Source organism: Symphalangus syndactylus, chromosome 18 (genome assembly GCF_028878055.3).
Source record: "Symphalangus syndactylus isolate Jambi chromosome 18, NHGRI_mSymSyn1-v2.1_pri, whole genome shotgun sequence".
Lineage (NCBI taxonomy): Eukaryota > Metazoa > Chordata > Mammalia > Primates > Hylobatidae > Symphalangus > Symphalangus syndactylus.
Genome location: NC_072440.2, coordinates 91,904,705 through 91,930,011, shown reverse-complemented (window position 1 = coordinate 91,930,011; position 25,307 = coordinate 91,904,705). Strand labels below are relative to the sequence as shown.

The 25,307-nt window shown below is 44.5% G+C and overlaps 1 protein-coding gene across 29 annotated transcripts in view; it reads right to left on the bottom strand.

Moving 5' to 3' along the window:
* PUM2 (pumilio RNA binding family member 2) overlaps positions 1-3,702 on the bottom strand; it is a 104,891-nt gene extending 101,189 nt beyond the window's left edge. For 5 of the 29 annotated variants that reach the window (XM_063622772.1, XM_063622779.1, XM_063622785.1 and 2 more), the window contains exon 1: positions 1,964-2,218. The gene's annotated coding sequence lies outside the window, so the exon portion shown is untranslated. Of the gene's footprint in view, positions 1-1,570; positions 1,735-1,963; positions 2,246-2,272; positions 2,433-3,545 lie in introns of those variants that run through there. The other 24 variants (XM_055254275.2, XM_055254279.2, XM_055254281.2 and 21 more) reach the window with 18 other exon arrangements.
* Positions 3,703-25,307: the final 21,605 nt, after the last annotated feature.

Sequence of the window (25,307 nt, the reverse complement as noted above, 5' to 3'; positions counted from 1 at the left end):
AAGGTTTATAAACAAGCTGGGTGCGGTGGCTCACGCCTGTAATCCTGGCACTCTGGGAGGCCGAGGCTGGAGGATCACTTGAGATCGGAGTTTAGCCTAGGCAACACAGTGAGACCCCATCTCTACAAAAAATGCAAAAATTAGCCGGGCGTGGTGGTGTGCGCCTGTAGCCCCAGCTACGGTTACTTGGAAGGCTCAGGTGGAAGAACAGTTGCAGCCCGGGACGCGGAGGCTGCAGTGAGCCAAGATCTCACCACCTGCACTCCAGTCTGGGCGACAGAACCAGACCCTGTCTCAAAAAAGAAAAAAAGATTCATAAACAAGTATGGAATGCTTAAGAGAAACAAAATCCAAGTATTATTTGGTAATTTATATACAGTATTTGTAATGCCTGAGAATTTATTCTAAAGTGACAGCTTTGTAAGAGCAAATTAAATGTCAGTAATTAATTTAGGCTCTTTTAAGAAGTTTAAATCTTGCTAAATACTGAAACACCTAAGAGAACTTTGGACTCAAATTAAGGAAAGCATGTGTTAAACACAGCTTAAATTGTTGGAAGATGCTTAAGTTTGTTACTGGCAATTATAACTCAAAATAGCTAGACCTGTAAACAGAATTAAAAAACTGGACTTAAATCCTCAAGAACCAGGTTTCTGAAATAAAATTTTATTTTGAAGATTATCGTAAACCTTTTCTGCATACAAAAACTGCCCTCATGGACACCAAGAAAATTCTACACAACGCAATTTCACCAAAAATCGGAATTTTAAAGAAATTCTTGCAGCACGGAAAATGCCATCATTTATTCATGATGATTGAGCAAATGAAGTAAATCATTGTTTAAAAGGAAGCTAAGAATAGAAACAAGTTGAAAATATTCTTTTTTTTTTTTTTTTCAGGATTCCTTAAGTCATCTTCCAATACTCCAGGTCACATGGTGAAGAGTCACCTATTAAACACGAAATCTAACAATTAAACAAGCTTTTAAAATCCTTCGGTAACTCCCTTTATTAATATTGTTTTCTTGACATACAGTACCTTTACAGGTATTACATTTCTTTTAAGCATTTATAAGCATTTTTCTCATGTTTTCCTTCACCAAAACATCTGCCCCGTTTTCTCAACAAGTAAAAATCTCCAAGTACTAAGTCCTAACATGATGTCTTATTGCACCTAATACGTTGGCAATACATTCCTCTCTTCAAAAGTTTACGTATGTTAGAATAAAAAGCTAAGATAAGTAGGTTTTCTCTAGCTGTGTTCGCAGAAACAACACTTACTTTTACACGTGTTTGGGCATAAAACTTCAAACATTTTCCCCAAAATCTGACCCAATTCAGATACAAAACTACTGCTCAAATAGTAGAAGCCGCTAATCTTGTCTTTGGTTTTAATTTACATATTTTTCTGAATACTGAGATCCGTTCCTATAACCTAAACAAGGCGAATCCAAGTCACTGCTTCATACCCACATCTGTGCACGAGCACGGCAAGCTTTTCCCGGACACACTCGGGCCTTTGAAAATGCCCACACTTGTTTTCATAAACCCACTCCTTCCTCTTCACCCACTTGCAATCCGCATGCTTCTCTGGGGCCGCCCGGCCTCTCCCCCACTTTCCGAACCCTAGGGCCGACAGCTCGGTCTCTAACCTCCAGCGCGCCGAATCGGAGGGTGAACCGGGTCGGCGCCCCAGGCCCCCGAGGAGGCGGCCCCGCGGAGGGAAGGAAGCGGGAAAGCGGCCGGCGCGGCGCCCCCTCCCCCGCGCGCGCACACCCCCTTCCGGCACCCCTCCCCCTGCATTGTGCGAGCGGGCCCCAGGCCGCACCGGCCCGGGCACTCAGCAGGCCCTGTCCGCCCTCCCGCTGGCGATCGGCTCCAGCCGAGGCCGCCACACAAAGCCTGGGGAGCCATCCCCGGCGGCGCCAAAGAACCGGAGAAAGAGCGAACGCGGACTGACTTACAGGGCTGCTGCGGCCGCGCTGCCTCAGCCGGGGACACCGACCGTTGGGCACACGGCGGCGTCGCTCTTGGCGGTCCTCCCCCTCCTGCGCCTTCGGTGGCGGCAATGTCTTCTTTCTCCACCTACCACCCTCCCCCCCCACCCCACCTCCTCCTTCTCCTCCCCCTCCTCCTCCGAACCACCGAAGTACCGAGGGTGAGACACAGAGACTCACAACAACATGGCTGCCACCGCCGCCTCCCCTCCCCTCCCCCCCGCCTACCGGGCGCGCGCAATGCACCCCGGGAGAAAGGGGAGGGGGAGCGCTCACCGAGGCGCGGCTCCTTTCAATGCCTTGCGTCCCTGCCCCCGCGCTCCCGCCGCGCGAGCCGGGAGCGCCCTGCGCTTGCGCACGTTCTCCGCGCTCTCACGTGTTCGGCCGCCTCTCCGGCGTGCCCTCCCCCGTCCTCACCTTGCGGGCTCGCGCTTCCCTCTTGGGCTCTGCCGCGGCGCGGGGAGCGCGCGCCGGGATCGGACAGCGCAGGCGTGCTGTTGCCAAACCCTGTGTTTGACTGTCTTCCCGTGTGGGGCCTCGACTTCTGAATCTTCTCACCCTCGGCTTCCTACGCGGTTGCTCATTGTTTTCCCCCAACTGGGTGTGCGGGTGTCTGCGCCCGCGCCGCCCACCTTGGGGTACTCCTGGCATTTCGCTTCCGGAGTGCTGGCGCCCACAAGAGCCGGACGTTAATTCAGGCCTTTAGCTTTCACCCTGTACCTCCCCACAACCAGACGAGGGAGATGCATCTGGGGGTGGAAGATTGTACCCTGAGAGAGGGCTATCACTCTTCTCGTGGTTGCACCCCAGGCAGGTGGAGCCAGCTCTCAGCAAATTGTCGGCCTCCAGTGCTTGGTCCCAGTGCACACAAAAGAAACTCAGAGCGTTCTCCAGCTGGGCCAGTGATTCTCACTCGTTGGCTGTTTCTTTTTCTCGCGTACTAAGCGCTCTCTCCTTCCCGGTTTACAGGCTAGTTGGAAACTCCAAATCTGCTTTGCTGTCCTGGACCTCCGTGCAAAGCAGTGGTGATTCCAGGATTCTAACCTAACCGGCTCCAGGTCACACAGCTGTAACAGGCACCGTGTCCGAGTTGTTCTTGATGGTTTACACAGCTCCTGGCTCTTCTGACATGCTGCACTTCGTAAACATTCAGGGCCTCCCGTATAGTTTGCTTAATATATGTCTTCCCTAGGCGACTGTGAGCTCCACGAGGGCAAGGACCTTGTGTTTTGTTTCACACTGTGCCCCCAAGTGCCTGTTGAATACATGGGCTCTTCGGTTTTTAACTATTACCGAAAAATGTCTGACATTGAAATCCATCCCAGGCCCCTACCTTAGGCTCATATTTCAGGCTTCTAGATATTTTCATTTGAATATTCTTCTTGTCACCAAGCATGTTAAAAACTGAAGTCACACCCATCCCCTACCCCCCACTCTTGTACTGTCTCTGTAATTGGCAGTGTCACCACCTATTCATTCCCCAAATTACACCTCTGAGAACCATCCTTGTCTCTTCCTCTTACCCCCACTCCAAATATAAATAACTTACCAAGCCTCGAAGATTTTTACTTCCCAAGTAATTCTGGAGACAGTCTTCCTCTGCCTCCTCACTAATACTAGCCTTGCTTCCCAGGTCTGGATTTCTGTAGCTGGCTCTTAATCAGCTTTCCTGTCTCCAGTCTCACTCCCTCCAATCAGTTCTGCTCACTGCTATCTAAAATGCAAATCCAATTCCTGGCGCTCAGGCCTCTGCTTCAACCATCTCATTGCTCCCCATCACCCACGACAGCATTTCCCTAGTGTGCTGTGTTCAGTGTTAATAGATGTTCCTTTAAGAAATGTCTCAAGATCAAGTAAGAATAGGAGATACTGTGGTGTACACATTTTGCCTTCCTTCTCCTTTCCCCTCCACTGAGCTGATAATAGCAGAAGGGTCTTTATATACAGTTGCTTAGTGTGGGTGAAACTAGATAAATCCATCACAGGCCCTCCGTTAGAATATGGAACTGGGACTAAGAGATCCCAACCCTCCAAAGTCTCTTGGACCTGGGATCTCTTGGGCAGACTCGTTCCATCCTGTAAGACAGGGAACCTGTAGAGAAGAGTGGAGTTGAGAGAGAAAAGGAGAGTGCTGACAATGTCTCTCTTTCACATGTTTCTGTGCCTGGCTGGCTGCCTTTACCCTTGGAGTCTGAGCCGCATTCCTGGATCCTTATGGTAAATTCTGCTTCTTTGCTTAAGCTAGATGAAGTGAGTTTCTGTTACAACGAAGAGTCCTACTAAAAGCCATGTGTAAGCTATAGGTATTTGTTTGGTACTTACAACATGCAAGCACCAAAGCACTTTCCATACATTGTCTCATTTAATGTTCCAGATATCCCCAAGAACAAGGCCAGCTTCAGCACAGGCACGTGACCTGTGCAGTTGCACAAGGCCTGGGGGGTGCGTACGATTGGTTTAATGCTCTGATGTCACCATCTAGAAAGTCTTAGTGGTTTTTGACAAAAGGGCCCCTCATTTTCATTTTGAACTGAGCTCCACAAATTACCTATGAGGTATTATCTCTATTTGACAAAAGGTTTATTTTCTGCCAGACTTATTAGTGCCTTTAAAATCAAAATATGCATTGTAAATATCAAAGTGAGGGACATAATATGCAATGTGTCCCAACCAAATTTGACCCTAGAAGGCGTTTCTTCATGGAGAATCTCTTACAGGCTTGGTGCTCTGCAAGACACACTTTAAAGCCCCACCCTTTAGTGATCTGCCTATGTCCCTATCTCCTCTCCAGCTCATGATTCCCTATGCACAGTGAGCAGTTTCTTGCTTCTGTGCCTTCACATATGCTTTGCAATCTGCCATGCTCATTAAGCACTTCTGATTATAACTGGCTTCTCTTTAGATTTACCTACAAGGAAAGAATATGCTCCTCAAGCTAATGTAAATATCTCGTGTGCTTGGTAGTTGAGGTGGACATTATAATTGACACCCCAACAGCCATTCTCATCACCTGGGAGCTTGTTAGAAATGCAGAATCTTGGCCCCATGCCAGATCAGCTGAATCAGAATCTGCATTTTAACAAGATTCCTGGGCAATTCCTATACACAATAAAGTTTGAGAAACATTAGTAAGCCAATCACAATAATTCCATTCCGCTTGCTAGAAATTGGTTCTGTAATGGGTGTGCCTTATCCATTTTGAGCCAGTGAGACACAAAGAGGTGCTAACTCAGAGCTTCTGGAGGAAGAAAAGCCAGTGCAGTCTCTCTCCCCTGAATGTAAACAAGAAAACATGTTGCCACAGTTCCAGCTGACAGGCATCTTATGACCACAAGGGAAATCAGACTGCCAGTAGCCTATCCAGTGTTCATTCTCCCCTTCTACCTTAACAACTGGTCCTGGTGTGTATGCCTGTATGAACTGGAGTAGGCACAAAATGGAGTGTCTTGAATTTCCAGCAACAAGCATTGCGTTTGGGAATGTGTCTCATTGGCCTGTTGAGTCCAGTGGTTCTCAACCAGAGTTGCACATCAGAATCACCTGGGGAACATTTAAAATATATTAATTCCCAAGCCCTACCACCAGAGATTTGGATTTAATGGGTCTCAGCTGAAGCGTGGACATGGGTACTTTTTAAAAGCTCCTTACAGGCGGGCATGGTGGCTCATGCCTGTAATCCCAGCATTTAGGGAGGCTGAGGTGGGCGGGTCACCTAAGGTCAGGAGTTCGAGACCAGCCTGGCCAACATGGTGAAACCCCGTCTCTACTAAAAATACAAAAATTAGCCGGGTGTAGTGGTGGGCACCTGTAATCCCAGCTACTAGGGAGGCTGAGGCAGGAGAATCACTTGAACCCGGGAGGTGGAGGTTGCAGTGAGCCGAGATCGGGTCATTGCACTCCAGCCTGGGAGACAAGAGCAAAACTCCATCTCAAAAACAAACAACAACAACAACAAAAAACAACTCCTCAGTAGTTATAATGTATAGCCATGACTGAGAACCACCAATTTAGACAGATCACATCTTAGAGCATAAATCTTAGAGCATTTTAATATTCCTTATGCAAATGCTCTTTTCCACTGAGACTGTTTGTGAAACTCCTCATAAACTCTTTTTGTAACCTTGTCGATTTGATAAAAATAATACAAGCTTGGTTGGGCACAGAGGTCCACACCTGTAATCCCAGGACTTTGGGAGGCCAAGATGGGAGGATCACTTGAGGGCAGGAGTTCAAAACCAGCCTGGGAAACATAGTGAGACCCTGTCTCTACAAAAAAAAATAAAAATACAAGCCCTTTATAAAATTTTTCAGAAATGCAAAACAGTTTAAATCATCCAAATTTTAATATCACAGACAACTATTCACATTTGGTGAACACCATTATTATAGGCATAAATACAGATTTAAGGATGAACGGAGAAATATACAGGTAGAGTAACATTAACAATAATAGGTTCTTTCTCCACATATTATTTTTAAAACAAAGTATTTTTTAAAATACAGTATTGAATTTATTTTCATTTGAATTTGACAAAAGAGAAAAACAGAAGGAACTGATCAGATAACTGTTACTTCATCTCAAGAGAAAATGATTCATAAAACATTTCTCAAAGGCTAAAAATTAATTAATTAATTAATTTATTCAAAAGTGGGGGTCTTGCTGAGGCTGGAATGCAGTGGCTGGACTGCATAGCTGCAGCCTTGAACTGGAATGATTCACGTGATCCTTCCACCTCAGCCTCCGTAGTAGCTGAGACTACAGGCATAAGCCACTGTGCTCAGCCTCAAAGGTTAAAATTATAAAAATCATTAATAGGACATTGTAATTTTTCAAACTGTATGCTTCAGTATTGATCAGTGCTGACTTCCTTTCCATTAAAGATAGATTAACAGTCTGACCTTTGCTGGGCGTGGTGGCTCACGCCTGTAATCCCAGCACTTTGGGAGGCCAAGGTGGGCGGATCATGAGGTCAGGAGTTTGAGAACAGCCTGGCCAACACACTGAAACCCCATCTCTACTAAAAACACAAAAATTGGCCAGGCATGATGGCGTGTGCCTGTGGTCCCAGCTACTTCGGAGGCTGAGGCAGGAGAATCACTTGAACCCAGGAGGTGGAGGTTGTGGTGAGCCAAGATCACGCCACTGCACTCCAGCCTGGGCAACAGAGTGAGACTGTCTCAAAAAGAAAAAAACAGTCTGACTTTGTACCACCTCTTCCCTGTCCTTCCTAATTTTTCCTTATAATTTTTTATTATATTAATACTTTGTCAAAAAATACTTTGTCAGGTTTTATGATATTTACATTCTATTTTATCCATGATTTCCCTATTGATTTGTCTTAATTTCAGTATTTAAGTATATTCATTGTTCACTGCTCTATTTCTGACCTGTTCATTTGGATTTGCTTATATAGATTTCATCATGTATCAGTTAGCATTTACTTGTGTTACAAACTACCCCCAACGATCATTTGTTTATTCGATCACAACCTGTGGGTTGGTGAATTTGGCTGGGTTCAACTGGGAGGTTTTGTGGATCTTTCCTGGCTCACTTATGCAATAACAGTCAGCTGGTGGCTTAACTGGATGGTTGAGGTTTGGTGATCAGCCAAGGCACCTTGTAGCCTCTCCAACAGGCTAGCTCAGGCTTGTTCACATGGTAGCAGACTAAGAATGGAAGCTGCCAGGCCTCTTGAGAGGCCTCGGCTTGGAACTCAAATAGTTTCCCCTCCACCATAATTTATTGGTAAAAAAAAAAAAATCATAAGACCAGCCCAGATTCAAAAGACTTTATCTTTTTATGGGAGGAATTCCAAAATTTTTTGTTCATTCCATGATATCCTCATATTCCAAGTTATTTCATGTTTAAAAATGACTTCCTGACCAGGCACAGTGGCTCATGCCTGTAATCCCAGCACTTTGGGAGGCCAAGGAGGGCAGATCGCTTGAGCTCACACATTCAAGACCAGTCTAGGCAACATGGTGAAACCCCATCTCTACAAAAAATACAAAAAAATTAGCTGGGCATGGCGGTGTGTGCCTGTAGTCCCAGCTACTTGGGAGGCTGAGATGGCAGGGTGGTTTATCCTGGGAGACAGAGGTTGCAGTGAGCTGAGATCGCGCCACTGTGCTCCAGTGGGCGAGAGAGCCAGACCTTGTCTCAAAAAAAAAACAAAAAAAAAACTAAAAGTAAAAATGCTTTCCTGTTAAACTTAAATAACACCTATCCTCGGGTTTTGCTTTTTTCTTCTTTTATGTATTTCTTTTAATTTTATAAAAATGTGGAATAGCCAGGCACAGTGACTCACACCTGTAATCCCAGCATTTTGGGAAGCCGAGGCAGGAGGATCACTTGAGCCCAGGAGTTCAAGACCAGCCTGAGCAACGTAACAAGAACCCATCTCTACAAAAAAAATTTAAAAGTATTAGCCAGGCATACTGGCATGCCCCCGTGGTCTCAGACACTCTGGAGGCTGAGGCAGGATGATCACTTGAGTCCAGCAATTCAAGACCAGCTGGGCAACATAACAAGACCCTGTTCAAAAAAAAAAAAGTTATAAGAAGAAATCTGCAAACTACACCTCTTACCAGCTAGCTCTCTGTTAGGCTCTGCAAATAGTGGGCAACTGGAAAAAGATTAGAAGGCAGAAGAAGGCCAGGCATGGTGGCAAAAAATAGAAGGCAGAAGAAGGCTGGGCGCGGGGTGGCTCACCCTGTAATCCCAGGAATTTGGGAGGCCAAGGTGGGCAGATCACCTGAGGTCGGGAGTTTGAGACCAGCCCCACCAACATGGAGAAACCCGGTCTCTACTAAAAAAAAAAAAAAAAAAAAAAAAAAAAAAATATATATATATATATATATATATATATATATATATAAAGCCAGGCGTGGTGGTGCATGCCTGTAATCCCAGCTACTCAGGAGGCTGAGGTAGGAGAATCACCTGAACCTGGGAGGCGGAGGTTGCGGTAAGCCAAGATCGTGCCATTGCACTCCAGCCTGGGTGACAAGAGTGAAACTCCATCTCAAGAAAAAAAAAAAAGAAGGCAGAAGAAAGGAGAAGTCTTTCGCTCCTTCCTGTTCGCATGTAATTTTTGTCAGAATGACCCAGAACAGTATGTCACCCCAACTGCAGCAGCTGGTTCCAGTTTCCAACTTCCCTTGCATTCTCCTATTAGAATAGAACTAGCCTTGTTTAACCCCTCAGAGGAATAAGCAGCAGCTGGACCGTACCCCTCCCTAGAGACCTAAGACCCAGCTCCATGGGGCCTCTTCTTCGAACTCAGGAGCATCCAGGGTACCCCTTCCTCAGAGGTCCATGTCCCAACTCCTTGGGGCTTCTCTACATAGAAGGTTCAGATAACATCCACCTCTCTCCTTTATTTCCCTTTATTCCTTTATTTCCCCAGGGCTGGTGGCTGCTTACTGCAGTTACTCACTCTGTGTTACCTCTCTAACCCTTTTTGTTTTGCCATCTCTTGAATGCCTATTTAACCAATTCCCTATGTTCAATTCTCTCTATTGAAATAATCAATGTGGTTTCTGTTTTTCTGACCAGACCTTAACCGATGCATCATCTTCTGGAACTTATTTTATTGAAGTCATGTTATTATATTCTTTTCTAGCATCAGCAGTTTCAGAAAATGTGACTTTATGTCTTTCTGTAAAACATCTTTGCCCATGCCTTGTCAGATTTTCTGCGTCTTCTTTTTTTGTGTTTAAATGAGTTTGTTTTAGATAACATTGTTAGTTCTTACATTTTAAACAGATTTATTGAGATATAATTCACACACTATACAATTTAACATGTACAATTCTATGGTTTTTAGTATATTTGCAGATATATGCAACCATCACCACATTCAATTATAGAATATTTTTATTAATCTTATTTTTGCAATCTTTTATTGAATGGTGCTGCCCCTTGTGGAGCAGGGCTGATTCATAGGTTATGCACCCAGCGTCTACATAGAATATTTTTATCATTTATTTTCTTTCTTTCTTTTTTTTTTTTTTGAGACAGAGTCTTGCTCTGTCACCCAGCCTGGAGTGCAGTGGCGCGATCTGGGCCCACTTTAAGCTCCGCCTCCTGGGTTCACGCCATTCTCCTGCCTCAGCCTCCCAAGTAGCTGGGACTACAGGCCCCCACCACCACGCCTGGCTAATTTTTTTTTTTTTTTTTTTTTTTTTTTTTTTGTATTTTTAGTAGAGACGGGGTTTCACTGTGTTAGCCAGGATGGTCTCGATCTCCTGACCTCATGATCCACCCGCCTCGGCCTCCCAAAGTGCTGGGATTATAGGCGTGAGCCACCGTGCCCAGTCTTCTTTCTTTTTTTCTGAGACAAGGTCTTTCTCTGTTGCTCAGGCTGGAGTGCAGTGGCACAATCGCGGCTCACTGCAGCCTCAACCTCGCAGGGTCAAGCCATCGTCCTACCTCAGCCTACAGAGTAGCTGGGACTACACTTGTGTACCACCATGCCTGGCTAATTTTTGCATTATTTTGTAGAGATGGGCTTCCACTATGTTATCTAGGCTGTACTCAAAATCCTGGGCTCAAGCTCCGAAACTCCTGGGATTACAGGTGTGCACTACCACGCTGGCCTGTTTTTATCATCTTGAAAAGAAACCGCATACACTTAGGCTGTCACTCCCTTACCCTTCTACCCCCTAGTTATCAGCAACCACTAATCTACTGTTTGTCTATATAGATAATTTGCCTATTTGGACATTTTATATGCATGGAATCACATAACTTGTGGTTTTATGTGACTGGCTTCTTTCACTTAGCATAATGTTTTGTTTTGTTTTGTTTTTAATTTTTTGTTTGTTTGTAGAGACGGTCTCCCTGTGTTGCCGAGGCTGGTCTCAAACTCCTGGATTCAAGTGATCCTACTGCCTAGGCCTCCCAAAGTGCTAGGATTAAAGGTGGGAGCCACCCCATCCAGCCCACACTTAGCATAATGTTTTAAAGGTTCATCTAGGTGAGAGCATGTATCAGTACTTCTTTTTTATAGCCAGATTATATTTCATTGTATGGATATACCAATTTTGTTTATCTATTCATCAGTTGATGCACATTTGGGTTGTTTCTACCTTTTGTCAGATATGGATAATGCTAATATAAACCTTTGTGTATGAGTTCTTGTACGGAGGGCCTTTGTTCTCAGTTGTAGTTTCTTTCAGACTGGGTTCTCTGCCTTTTATGTGATGTGTTTCTTCTTTGCTGCCTGTAGTATGTTTGCCTAATGGAAAGGTCACTGTTTTTTTCTTTTTTCTTTTTTTCCTTCTCAAAGTTATCATGGGCAGACCTAGAACATTTTCTTAGACTTTAGTGCAACTAAAATCTTTTTGATAGCTTTCTCATTCATTTGAGACCAATGTGTCTTCCCTTCAGAGCTATAGTTTTGAATACTGGGTATAGTTCTGGGTAGAGTTACTTCTCTGTAGTCTGAGAAAACCATGGTGGGGGAGGGAAGGAGCTTAGTCAGCACTAAGTTGAATTCTTGCTTGAGGACCTGGATTCTGATCGCTCAATAAAGATGCCCTTGGCTGGGCGCAGTGGCTCACCCCTGTAATCCCAACACTTTGGGAGGCCGAGGCAGGTGGATCGCTTGAGCTCAGGAGTTTGAGACCAGCCTGGGCAACATGGCAAAACCCCATCTCTACAAAAAATACAAAAAATTAGTGGGGTCGTGGTGGTGTGCACCTGTAGTCCCAGCTACTTGGGGGGGCTGAGACAGGAGGATCACTTGAGCCCAGGAGGTCAAGGCTGCAGTGCGCCGAGATCGTGCCACTCTACTCCAGCGGCGGTGACAAAGTAAGACCCTGTCTTCCAATCATGCGTGTGTCCTACTTCCATGAGCTTCAGCTTATTGTGTTGACTAAGAGTGCCCTGGAAGATGGCAAGCTAGGAGGGCTGCTTTGCTTCCTGGCTTATCCTGTCATAGCAGCCAAGTCTATTAGAGTCCTAGCTCAGTGCTGGAATCAAGCAAGAGCTCTGAAGCAGCCTCCGTAGAGCTACTGTAAGCCTCCTTCTCTTCCAGGACAGAATCCAATTCTTAAGCAATTGTGGAGGCATGGTTTATATCAACTTCTAATTTCTGAGGAAATTTCTTAGTGTTCATAGTTTGATGAACTTACATAACACTAAATAATACCTTGCTCTTCAAGTGGAACACTTAGTCTCAAGTGTGAGATTTCTCCAAAGCTGGCTGGGCGTGGTGACTCATGCCTGTAATCCCAGCACTTTGGGAGGCCGAGGCAGGAGGATCACTTGAAGTCAAGAGGTCAAGACCAGCCTGGCCAACATGGCAAAATCCCGTCTCTACTAAAAATACGAAAATTAGTTGGGCATGGTAGCAGGCGCCTGTAGTCCCAGCTACTTGAGAGGCTGAGACAGAAGAATTGCTTGAACCTGGAAGGCAGAGGTTGCGGTGAGCTGAGATGGCACTACTGTACTCCAGCCTGGGCAACAGAGTGAGACTCCATCTCACAAAAAAGAAAAAAAAAAAGGTTTCTCCAAAGCTATTATTTCCAGTCTTGAAGGTTCTGCAATTTTCTTCCATCATTCTCATTGTATTTTAAGGAACAACATGGCTCATGCAGGTTTGAATCCCACTCCATTGCCCAAATGCCTGTACAAAATAAACACTCCACTTAGCTAAATATTGACTACCTATTGTTCTTGCATGAAAGGCAATAAAACAGTAGGGATCTGGATTTCAGTATGTTTTGGGTTCTGGGAATATTGTTGTAGTTTAGAAAAATTGTGATGTCTTGAATTCTCTAAATGTTTGTGCACGAGGCCAGTGCTCTTATAATCTTAACATGTTGGCCCCTATATTTGTTCTCACACTGCTATAAAGAACTACATGAGGCAGGACACAGTGGCTCAGGCCTGTAATACCAGCACTTTGGGAGGTCAAGGGAGGTGTAGATCACTTGAGGTCAGGAGTTCAAGACCAGCCTGGCCAACATGGTAAAACCCTGTCTCTACTAAAAATAGAAAAGTTAGTCAGGCATGGTGGCACACCCTGTAATCCCAGCTACTTGGAAGGCTGAGGCAGGAGAATTGTTTGAACCCAGGAGGCGGAGGTTGCAGTGAGCCGAGATTGTGCCACTGCACTCCAGCCTGGGAAACAGAGTGAGACCCTGTCTCAAAAAAAAAAGAACTACCCGAGACTAGGTAATTTATTGAAGAAAAGAGGTTTAATTGACTCACAGTCCACAGGCTGTACAGGAAGCATGAGTGGGAGGCCTCAGGAAACTCACAATCCTGGTGGAAGATGAAGGGGAAGCAAGCACGTCTTACCATGGTGTAGCAGGAGAGAGAGAAAGAGCAAGGGGGAACAGCCACACACTTTTAAACCATCAGATCTCGTGAGAACTCACTCACTATCATGAGAACAGCATAGGGGAAACCGCCCCTGTGATCCAATTACTTCTCACCAGGTCCCTCCCCTGACACGTGGGGATTACAATTCAACATGAGATTTGGATGGGGACACAAAGCCAAACCGTGCCAGCCCCTGAAGAAGGGGCCAACTGAATATCAGACGGAGAGCCAGAGGCATTTTCCTGAATATGAACATGCCTAGATAGGATAGAGTTCGCCCAGCCTGTTTTGGTTTCCCAGAGGAAAAATCCTGGCTAATCCTCATACTTGGGCATAATAGGAGGGCTTTCCTTGGCTCAAAATAAGAAAAGTAGACCAGTTATGGTGGTTCACGTCTGTAATCCCAGCACTTTGGGAGGCCAAGGAAGGTGGATCACCTGAGGTCAGGAGTTCAAGACCAGCCTGGCCAACATGGCAAAACACTGTCTCTACTAAAAATACAAAAATTAGCCAGGCATGTTGGCGGGCACCTGTAATCCCAGCTACTTGGGAAGCTGAGGCAGGAGAATCATTTTAACTCAGGAGGCAGAGGTTGCGGTGAGCCGAGATTATGCTGCTGCACTCCAGCCTGGGTGACAGAGCGAGACTTTGTCTCAAAAAAAAAAAAAAGAAAAAGAAAAAGAAAAGTGGATCTTAGAGACCAGGAGATCTATGACTTTGTCCAATGTCTCTGACTTCAGCAAGAGCAAAACTGGACCAAGAAGCGCTGTACTATTCCAGGCATGCCACACTTCCATAATGCCCAGGCCTGACCTGCATACCACGGAGGTGATTCTGAGCCTGTGAGAAGGTGAGTCAGGAAGTCAAATTATGCAAAGAAGTAGCTGGGTGTGGTGGCATGCACCTGTAGCCCCAGCTACTCAGGAGGCTGAAGTGGGAGGATCTCTTGAGCCCAGGAGTTTGAGGCCAGCCTGGGCAACATAGCAAGGGCCCATCTCTAAAAACTTAAAATAAAAAAATAGGCCTCAAGAAAATGAAAAGTGGATCTTAGAGACCAGGAGATCTATGACTTTGTCCAATGTCTCTGACTTCAGCAAGGGCAAAACTGGACCAAGAAGCCCTGTACTATTCCAGGCATGCCACACTTCCATAATGCCCAAGTGTGACCTGCATACCCCGGGGGTGGCTCATGCCTGTAATTCTAGCACTTTAGTAGGCCAAGGCGGGAGGATCGCTTAAGCCCAGGGGTTCGAGACCAACCTGGGCAACATGGAAACAATAAAAAATAAAATAAAATAAACACCAGTAATTCACCATTTGTTTATGATATCAAGGAAAATCTACTGGTATCTTCTACTTTATAGACTGCCAAGAATGTCAACATTGTGCCATGGGATGAGAAAATGAGAAAAAAATTAATTACGATAGACTGCCAAGAATGGATATTTTGAAAGCATTTTGTGCTTTCTTATTTTGTCACTAATCCAGGGTTGCATTGTTACAGAAAAAATATATACAAAATCTTGTTGCAAACTTCCTGGTTGTGCCACAGGCTCTGCCTCAGTGTTCACAGTCTGCCGTGTGCGGTGTGTGAGAGTGACTTCTTAGAGGGGTTTAAGATATCCATCCTGTTGCTGAAGCTCACAGGGAAGGCTGATCCCAGAGACAAATACAGCATGGCAGGGAAAGCAGAACTATCCCATCATGTGGCTGGCTGAAACTTGAGCTGACGTTCAGCATTTTACAGACATTAGACAAAAACAAATACTCTTTGAAATATGGATGTAAGCAAAAATTAAGAATTCTTGACCATGAATAGGAGCAAATAGTTTGAGGCAAGAAGTAAACAATGCAGACCAGGCGCATGGCTCATGCTTGTAATCCCAGCACTTTGAGAGGCCAAGGTGGGCGGATCACCTGAGGTCCAGAGTTTGAAACCAGCCTGGCCAACACGGCGAAACCCTGTCTTTACTAAAAATACAAAAATTAGCCTGGTGTGGTGGCACGCACCTGTAATTCCAGCTACTCAGGAGGCTGAGGCAGGAGAATTGTTTGAACCTCGGAGGCAGAGGTTGCAGTGAGCAGAGATCATGCTACTGCACTCCAGCCTGGGAAACAGAGCAAGACTCCATCTCAAAAAAAAAAAAAGAAAAAAAAAAGTAAACATTGCAGAGCATGGGCCAGGCCGGGTGGCTTATGCCTGTAATCTCAGCATTTTGGGAGGCTGAGGTGGGCCAATCATTTGAGCCTCGGAGTTCAAGACCAGCCTGGGTAACATGGTAAAACCCCATCTCTACAAAAAATACAAAAATATTAGCTGGCTGTGGTGGCACACGCCTGTAGTCCCAGCTACTCGGGAGGCTGAGGCGGGAGGATCACTTGAGCTTGGGAAGTCAAGGCTGCATTGAGCTGTGATTGCACCACTGCACTCCAGCCTGGGTGACAGAGTGAGACCCTGTCTCAAAAAAACAAAAACAAAAGCATTGTAGAGCAAACTTTGCCATGTGAGACAATCTCAGTGTGGGCTCATCAAGGGGTATCTGCAGGCATCCTTGGATGGAGGAAACCTGAGAGGGAAAGACTATACTCTTGATTGCAGTAGTTATGGATTTTCACCAGCTTACCCATAAGGAGAAACTGGATCCCTAGAACAAACTCTTCTACACAGAATCTATAATTCATTGTCTATGAGAATTCAGAGTAAACTGCTTGTATTGATAGTTCTCATTCCAGGCTATGGGCTTTTCATGCACCAAGTCCCAAATAAAACCTCAAAGTTTTGCCATTGGAGGATTTAGAACCAGATAAATCTTACTGAACAATTCAGCCAAAAGTCTAGTACATACATTAGTTAAAACGGGTGAGTGACTGGGTGCAGTGGCACACACCTATAATCCTACAACTTTGGGAGGCCAAGGCGGGGTAGGTTGCCTGCGTTTAGGAGTTTGAGAACAGCCTGGAAACATGGCAAAACTCTGTCTCTACAAAAAATACAAAAATTAGCCTGGTGTGGTGGCACATACCTGTAGTCCCAGCTACTCAGGAAGCTGAGGTGGGAGGATTGCTTGAGCCCGAGAGGTTGAGGCTGCAATGAGCTGAGATGGCACCACTGCAATCCAACCTGGGTGATAGAGTGAGAACTTGTCTGATTAAAACAAACAAACACACAAACAAACAAAAAAAACAAGGTGAGTAACAAGACTTCACCTGAGTGTACTGTGCAGTACATGCATGTTCTAACACACACCTGAAGTGGCACCCTACCTGTATAATGCACTCATCTGTATTTGAACCCACATGCCTGCCATCAGCGTCATGGTCCTCACTGTGCCCCTTTCGTATCTACATGCCCATCAGCATGCACATTTGCAGGGTCAGCAACTTCAGCCGACTATGATCCCTGTACCCTGGTCCTTAGCATGTCCTTTTCTTGGTTCTTGATTTTCATTTTCTTTTCAGAGAAATGCAAGATGCTGAATTGAAAGCATTTCTCCATGGTAGCTGCATTCTTCCTATTTGCTCAGCTCTGAGTCATTTCGGGAGTCATCTTTGACTTTCATCTTTCTCTAAAGCCTTACGTATAAGTCATTAGAAAATCTGCCTTTGAGATGAATTTCCAGGTACTTCCACCACAGCTGTGGTCCATGCTATCATCATCTCTCAGCTGGGTTACTGCAAAGCCTCCTGTCTCCCTGCTCCCATGCTTGGCCAAATCCAGTTTAGTTTGTAGCCAGCCAGTGTGTTCCTTTTATAACTCAAATTGGATCATGTCACTTCTCTGCTAAGAATGCTTTAATTGCTCCTCATGCTACTTGGGAAAAATCCAAAATCTTTACTATATCTTCATGACCTGGCTCCATGCTGCCTCTCAAATCGCCTACCCCTTTCACCCTCACTTGAGCCACACTAGATGCTTTGCTGTTCCTCAAACACACCAGACACACTTACTTCAGGGTCTTTGTGTTTTTAATTCCTCTGCCTGGACCATTTTCTCCCAGATACACACAGACATCACTTCCTCACTTCCTTCAGGTTTCTGCTCAAATTCATTGTATCAGGAACACCTCCTCTAAAAACTCTTTCTTGGATAACACACATTCATATTCTTCCTAGCCATTCTGTGCCTCCTTACTCTGATTGGCTTTTCTTCAGAGTACTTATCACTGCCTGAAATATTATTTGTTTGTTGTCTGTCTTCCTGCACTAGAGTGTAAGCTCCCTGAGACCAGGGAGTTTGTTCTGTTCATGGCTTACCTCAGCTTCTAGAACAGTGCCTGCTATGGGGTAAGCCCTTAAGAAATAGGTGTGGGGCTGGGCAGGGTGGCTCATGCCTGTAATCCCAGCACTTTGGGAGGCTGAGGCAGGAGGATCTCTTGATCCCAGGAGTTCAAGACCAGCTGAGGTAACACAGAGGACTCTGTCTGTAATTTTTTAATGAAAAAAAAAAAAAAGAAATAGGTGTGGAATGAATGAGCAGACTTATCACAGGAAGGTGTCTGCTCACTCTTGCCTAAGCACCTCTGGGAAAGGAGCTTTGATAGGCACTTCCTCCAGACACTCTGAGAAGATGCAGTGGAGGAAGTCCCTGCCCCCATGCAGTGCTATCTCCTGTTGTTTGGGTCCTTACCACAGCTGGTGGCTGCCCCAGGAAAGTGGGGTTGAGCTGTGGGAAAGAGGATGCTGTGTGATGTTGTTTTGAGAGATGATGCTGAGGTGTTTTGAGTGGATGACCATGTGAAATGTTATTTTGAGGTGCTGGTGTTGTTTTGAGGGATGACGCTGTGAGGATGCTGTTTTGAGGAATGTGGGCTCTGTGAAATGAAGTCATCCAAACCAGTCTGACAGGAGTGATGTCAAGCTTCTGGCCAGTTTAGTAAAAATGTTTAGTCATGAAACCAGCAGCTACAAGTAAGCAGGCCTCACTTTCAGAGTCCTCCAGTCATTTGATAAACATAGATTGAATATGTGCTATGTGTCAAATACCATTTGAGGCCCTAAAGGGACTGTTCTAGAAGCTGAAGGTTGTGGGGATATGGACCACAAGGGCCCTGTATTAGTCTGTTCCCATACTGCTATGAAGAATACCTGAGACTGGGTAATTTATAAAGATAAGAAGTTTAATTAACTCACAGTTCCGATGGCTGGGAAGGCCTCAGGAAACTTACAATCATAGCAGAAGGTGAAGGGGAGAAAGGTACCTTCTTCACAGGGCAGCAGGAAAAAGGAGTGCTGTGCGAAGGGGGAAAGCCCCTTATAAAACCATCAGATTTCATGAGAGCTTATTCACTATCATGAGAACAGCATAGGGGAATCGCCCCATGATACAATCACCTCCTACTTGGTCCCTGCCATGACACATCGGGGCTGCAGGAACTACAATTCAAGAAGGGATTTAGGTGGGGTTACATCCAAACCATATAATTCCACCTCTGGTCCCTCCTAAATTTCATGTCCTCACATTTCAAAACACACTCATGACTTTCCAACAGTCCCCCATAGTCTTAGCTCATTCCAGCATTAACCCAAAAGTCTAAGTCCAAAGTCTCATCTGAGGCAAGGCAAGTCCCTTCCACCTATGAGCCTGTAAAATCAAAAGTAAGTTAGTTACTTCCTAGATACAATGGGGGTATAGGCATTGGGTTAATATACCCATTTCAGAAGGGAGAAATTGGCCAAAACAAAGGGGCTACAGGCCCCATGAAAGTCCAAAATCCAATAGGGCAGTCATTAAACCTTAAAGTTCCAAAATGATCTCCTTTGAGTCCGTGTCTCACATCCAGGTCATGCTGATGCAAGGGGTGAGAATTGTCTACATTCTCCATCTTCTCCTTCCCCTATGAAAAAGAGTATATACATTTCTGGGCTGAGTGTGGTGGCTCATGCCTGTATTCCCAGCACTTTGGGAGGTCAAGGTGGGCAGATCTCTTGAGCTCAGGACATCAAGACAAGCCTGGGCAACATGGTGAAACCCTGTCATTTAAATTGTTTTAATTGTTAAAAATACAAAAATTAGCTGGGTGGTGGAGTGTACCTGTAGTCTCAGTTACTTGGGAGACTGAAGTAGGAGGATGGCTTAAGCCCAGGAGGCAGAGGTTGCAGTGAGCTGAGATTTGAGATTGCTTCACTGCATTCTAACCTAGATGACAGAACCAGATCCTGCCTCGAAAAAAAAAAAAAAGTTTCTCTACCCCATTAAGGGGTGAAGTAGTCACTTTGTGGTTCTCTCCTGCACACATGTTAGTATATTTGTATGCCTTTTCTCCTATTAATCTGCCTTTTGTCAGTTGATTTTTCAGCAAATGTTCAGAGAGTGAAGGAGAAGTTTTTCCTTGGCCTCTATAGTTTTGGTGCTGTGAACAGGATACCAAAACTCTGCTCTTCTGGAAGCTGCAGTCAAGGGAAACCAGGACCTGACAAGTCATCAGAAGGGTAAGAAATTCTTATGAGCCAAAATCCCCATCTCTGTCTCTCTGGAATCCAGTTGAGTGGACAGTAAAAAATCACTGTTGTTTTTTTTCTTAACAAAATCTTGATTAATGAGTGAAAAGGATTTGTTTTACTGGTCTTGGGTGTAACAACTCTGGTGTGCTTTTTTGGTATGAATATTCATACTGTCTGATCTTTTCCCTCCCAGAAATAGTCTTTCCCTTTATCTTTGGGGCTGGTATAGGAGAGTTCGATAAAGGCAGGTGGGTGGCTTGCATGTGAGAGGAGGTGTCCTAAGTCAGTTATTTCCCATCTTTAAGAATTAGCTAGCCCTGGGAAGGGCACTTTCCATGTGTCTGGAAAGCCTCCAAATGCCAGAGCATCAAGATACAGAAAATGGGAAAACATAATTAATACAGTGACCTCGTCTCAGGATGAATTGTGAATTCCTGTGTGTCCTCTCATGCTTTTGCTCTGTGAGGAACATATTGGGGGGGTTAGCTTGTTGGTCTCAGAATGAGAGACCATGGAGCAGAGCTGCCCCAGGTAACTGCAGACCTGCAATGTAAAGTGGTCAAGCCAAGGGCAGAGCTGCTGAACTCCAACTACCTCTGGGCGTGCAAGTGTGATTGTTGTTTCAAGGTACTGAGTTTGATATGGCTTGTTATACAGCATTATTGTGGCAATAGATAACTGATACAATGACTGTGGATTATCAAATTACACCTTCTAACTGTTTGGACTTTTTTTTTTTGAGACAGGGACAAGTTTTTCTTATATGGGGGTCCTGTCTATGCAAAAACTAAACTCAGCTATGCCTATGTGCTGGTGAGCAGAGAGCATGACATTTATTATCCTATTGATTTAAAAAAAACTATTCTTGACATTTTAGTATGTGAGTACATCAAAACAAAACTATTATTCTCTTGAAAGCATATATTGTTATGGGAATCGGGACTTCTGGACTTTCTGGAGTATGTCCTTGTAGGTTTTCCTCAACTATAAACGTCTTAGGACGACGAGTTGTGGCTGGCAAGGAATGTGCCTTGCAAGTTTCAAGATGGAGTTTGAACTCAAAATGATGTTACTCTGGCTCTCCCAGGCTCCTGCTTCCCTAACAACTGGGTCATGTGTCTCTCACTGTTCAGCTCAGTCATCTGGCTCATTCTCATGGTTGATAACAGAGTTCCAGGTGCAGCGAGAGGGTAAGCTCCTATGTGCAAGCGCTTTTCAAGTCTCTGCTTGTTTCAAATTTGCTATTGCCACATGAATTGACGTAAGACCAAACCCTGGGCTAGTATGGGATGGGACAGTGGAACAAGAGCTTGAGAGCCAAATGTTAAATTTCCAGGAATTTTACAAGCCAGTTGTTAAGCTGCTGGTAGCTTGAAATTAGCCATGCTGGAAGTAATTATATAACAGAAATTGGCAAATGCTATAAGCCAGGACTTTTCTTTCTTTCTTTCTTTTTTTTTTCAGAAAACCAGTTTAAAAATCTCATGCCTGTAATCCCAGCACTTTGGGAGGCTGAGGTAGGGGGATCACTTGAGGTCAGGAGTTTGAGACCAGCCTAGCCAACATGGTGATACCCCATCTCCACTAAAAATACAAAAATTAGCTGGGTGTGGTGGTGTGCACCTGTAAGCCCAGCTACTCAGGAGGCTGAGGCCTGAGAATTGCTTGAACCTGGGAGGAGGAGGTTGCAGAGCCAAGATCACACCACTGCCCTCCAGCCTGGGTGACAGAGCAAGACTCCGTCTCAAAAAAAAAAAAAAAAAAAAAATTGCAAGAAGTTCTAATTTAACATCTTCGATGGGCTCTTGGAAACTGGGACTTTAAGTGAATTGTTGTACAGCGAGTCCTGGAATAATGTAGTTTCCTTCAATGCCTTTTTGTTATAATATTGATGAGAAAAGAAGACTGGTTTCATTATACTTTTTTATAAAAAAATTAGCCATTCCTGCATTGCTATAATCAACTTTTTGCTTAAAGTCACAGTTTCCAAGAACTTATTAACAACTTTAAGTGAGGACTCACTGTATATAAAAATAGAGTCATGTATGCATTGAGCAGTCGAGGGACACATTGTAGTGGTCATTTACTTTTTTAAAGCATCATTTAGCCTTTTCCAGTAACAGACCCTGCTTGAATCAAGCTAAGCCACCCTCATGACATAATGATTTATCCAAAAGACAAGCACATAAACCAAGTTAATTCAAATGGAATTATTCCACAGGATTTTTTTCAAACTGAAGTTGGGAGAGGAAAGCCCCTCTTCTCTCTCTTACAAACTGCAATGATCTGAGCCAAGAGCTCCCAGTAGTCATCATTATACTTTTGTGGGAGAGAGCCAGCCTAAGAGAGGAAAGCTAACATACACAAATTTGCATAAAAGAGAGACCAAAAGACAAAGTGAGTTGGGGACTGGAAGAGAAAGAGAGAAGGAGAGAGGGAGGAAAAGAAGGGTTTACCCCAACCTCCTTGCTGTTTGCTTGTGATCCAATACAATATCTATCTGGCTATCTGACACAGTCTGTCCATTTTTTGCATCTCTATAAAGAAATACTTGAAACTGAGGAATTTATAAAGAAAAGAGGTTTAATTGGCTCATGTTCTTCAGGCTGTACAGGAAGTGCGGTGCTGGCATCTGCTTCTGGCAAGGGCCCTGGGAAGCTTACAGTCATGGCAGAAGGTGGAGAGGAAGCAGGCATGTCATATGGCGAAAGGGAGCAAGAGAAAGTGAGGATGAGGAGCCAGGCTCCTTTAAACAACCAGCTCTCAAATGAACTAACAGACTCACTCATAATAAGAACTCACTCATTACCATGGGGAAGACACCAAACTGTTGGTGAAAGATTCACCCCCATGATCCAATGGGCCTTCCACTATGCCCCACCTCCAAGATTGGAGGTCACATTTCAACATGAGATTTGGAGGGGATAAACTCCAAACCATATTACTGTTTATCTATCTATCTGTCTTAAAATAGATTCAGTTAACAGTTTCTGTTACTTGCAACCAAACAGTCCTAGCACACAAACATAGATATCTTGTTGAAGAGGTGGAGAAGGAACCAGTACAAGGAAGGGATGAACATTTCTATACAGAGACCAGGATCTGGTTCAATGCATAGTACTCATCCATGGGGGAAAATTAAACAAAGGAGGCTGTTAGCAATATGCTTACGAAGATCTCCTCTGAGACTCATAAGTCTCCCCTCTTTCCCCCATTCCTTGTGTCAGTTCAAGGTATGGTTACATACAATGGAGACAACTCCAGACAAGTTAAGTAGAAATAGGCCAGGTATGGTGGCTCACGCCTGTAATCCCAGCACTTTGGGAGGCTGAGATGGGAGGATGACGTGAGGTCAGGAGTTCGAGACCAGCCTGGCCAACATAGCAAAACCCCGTCTCTACTAAAAATACAAAAATTAGCTGGGTATGGTGGTGCGTGCCTATAGTCCCAGCTACTCGGAAGGCTGAGGGAGGAGAATCACTTGAACCCAGTAGGCAGAGGTTGCAGTGAGCCGAGACTGTGCCGCTGCACTTCAGCCTAGGCAACAGAGTGAAACTTCGTCTCAAAAAAAAAAAAAAAAAAAAGTAGAAATAGACTTCATACAGAGAGTTAGGTGATTACAAAATTGTTCCAAGGGCTAGGTGAACAGACTTGAGGCTGAGCTTCCAGGAATGGCTCCCCTGTAACAACTCCACAGAATGGCCTGCCAAGAAAGTGATTATCCCAGCTGCTGGCTTGAGGATATACCACCTCAACTGCAATTCCTAAGAAAAAATGTCATACCCAATACTCTATCTCTTTGCATTCACAAAACTAGGGCCAGTCACTGAAATTTCTGTTTCTGTAACCACAGAAAAGGCACATGCCTCCTTTACTATGCTTGCTAGGAGAAATGCCAGCAGCCACAGAAAGATGCATTTACTTCTGAATCTCATTCTTTCAAAGGAACAACTGTTAACACTTTCTTCTGTATCCTTCCAGAAAATTTCGAAGTGTGCATGTGCATAAAACAAATGAGATGGGCCAGGCAGTGGCTTATGCCTATAATGCCAGCAATTGGGGAGGCTGAAGTGGGAGGATCGCTTGAGCCCAGAAGTTAGAAACCAGCTTGGGCTGCATAGGGAGACTCCATCTCTACAAAAAACAAAACAAAACAAAAAATAAAAAATTATCCAGGAGTGGTGGCACACACCTCCCAGCTACTTGGGAAGCTGAGTGGGAGAATCACTGACCTGTTGATACTGCCACTCAGCCTGAGTGACTGAGCAAGACCCTATCTCACAAACAAACAAATGGAATCACCAAATATTAGTCCGGCTGATTTAAAGGACTTATACTTGGATGCCTTTTTTAAAGTGAAGAATCAAATAATATAACTGTGTTTCTTAAGCATATCACCCAAATCTCCAATTTGTTTTGTTTTGTTTCATCTTGTTTTGTTTTGTTTGTTTTTTGTTTTTTTTTCTGTTTTGTTTTTGAGATGGAGTCTCACTCTGTCACCCAGGCTGGAGTGCAGTGACACGATCTCAGCTCACTGCAACCTCCGACTCCCTGGTTCAAGCGATTCTCCTGCCTCAGCCTCTCAAGTAGCTGGGATTACAGGCACACACCACCACATTCAGCTAATTTTTGTATTTTTAGTAGAGACGGGGTTTCACCATGTTGGCCAGGATGGTCTCCATCTCCTGACCTCGTCATCCACCCACCTCCAAATCCCCAATTTTAACATGCAACCCCAGTACTCGGAAATAAATGTAAAATATATAGGAATAATATTAAGAGTTAAATAATGGGGCTGTGTGTGGTGGCTCGCGCCTATAATCCCAGTTACTTTGGGAGGCCAAGGCAGGAGGATCACTTGAGCCCAGGAGTTAGAGACCAGCCTGGGGAACATAGTGGGACCCCATCTCTATTTAAATTATAAAAAATTAAATTAAATTAAAAGATTAAATATTGGAAGAAGCACACAACTCTGAAAATCACTTCAAAATGAAGTGTTTTGTAGAAAGCAAAGTTTGGATTTGTGTATACACATTGTTTTCATTCAAAAACAAAATGTTCCTATTATATATAGGTGAAATGTATATTTATTAATTTTTAAAAAAGCAAAATTTTACAGTTTTGTCTAAATGTCATTACAAAACTTCTAGAGCAGTCCACTGCAGTGGCTTACACCTGTAATCCCGGCACTTTGGGAGGCTGAGATGGGCAGAACACTTGAGGCCAGGAGTTCAAGACCAGCCTGGGCAACATGGTGAAACTCCGTCTCTACTAAAATTACAAAAAAAAAAAAAAAAAAATTAGGCAGGTGTGGTGGTCTACTCTTGTAATCCCAGCTACTAGGGAGGCTAAGGCATGAGAATCACTTGAACCTGGGAAGCAGAGCTTGCAGTGAGCTGAGATCATGTCACTACATTCCAGCCTGGGTGACAGAGTGAGGCTCTGTCTCAAAAAAACAAAAACAAAACAACCTCCTAGAGCAGAGCAAATGCTCTTTTAGAAACACCATGTAAAGAGCAAAAGTAAAAACAACAA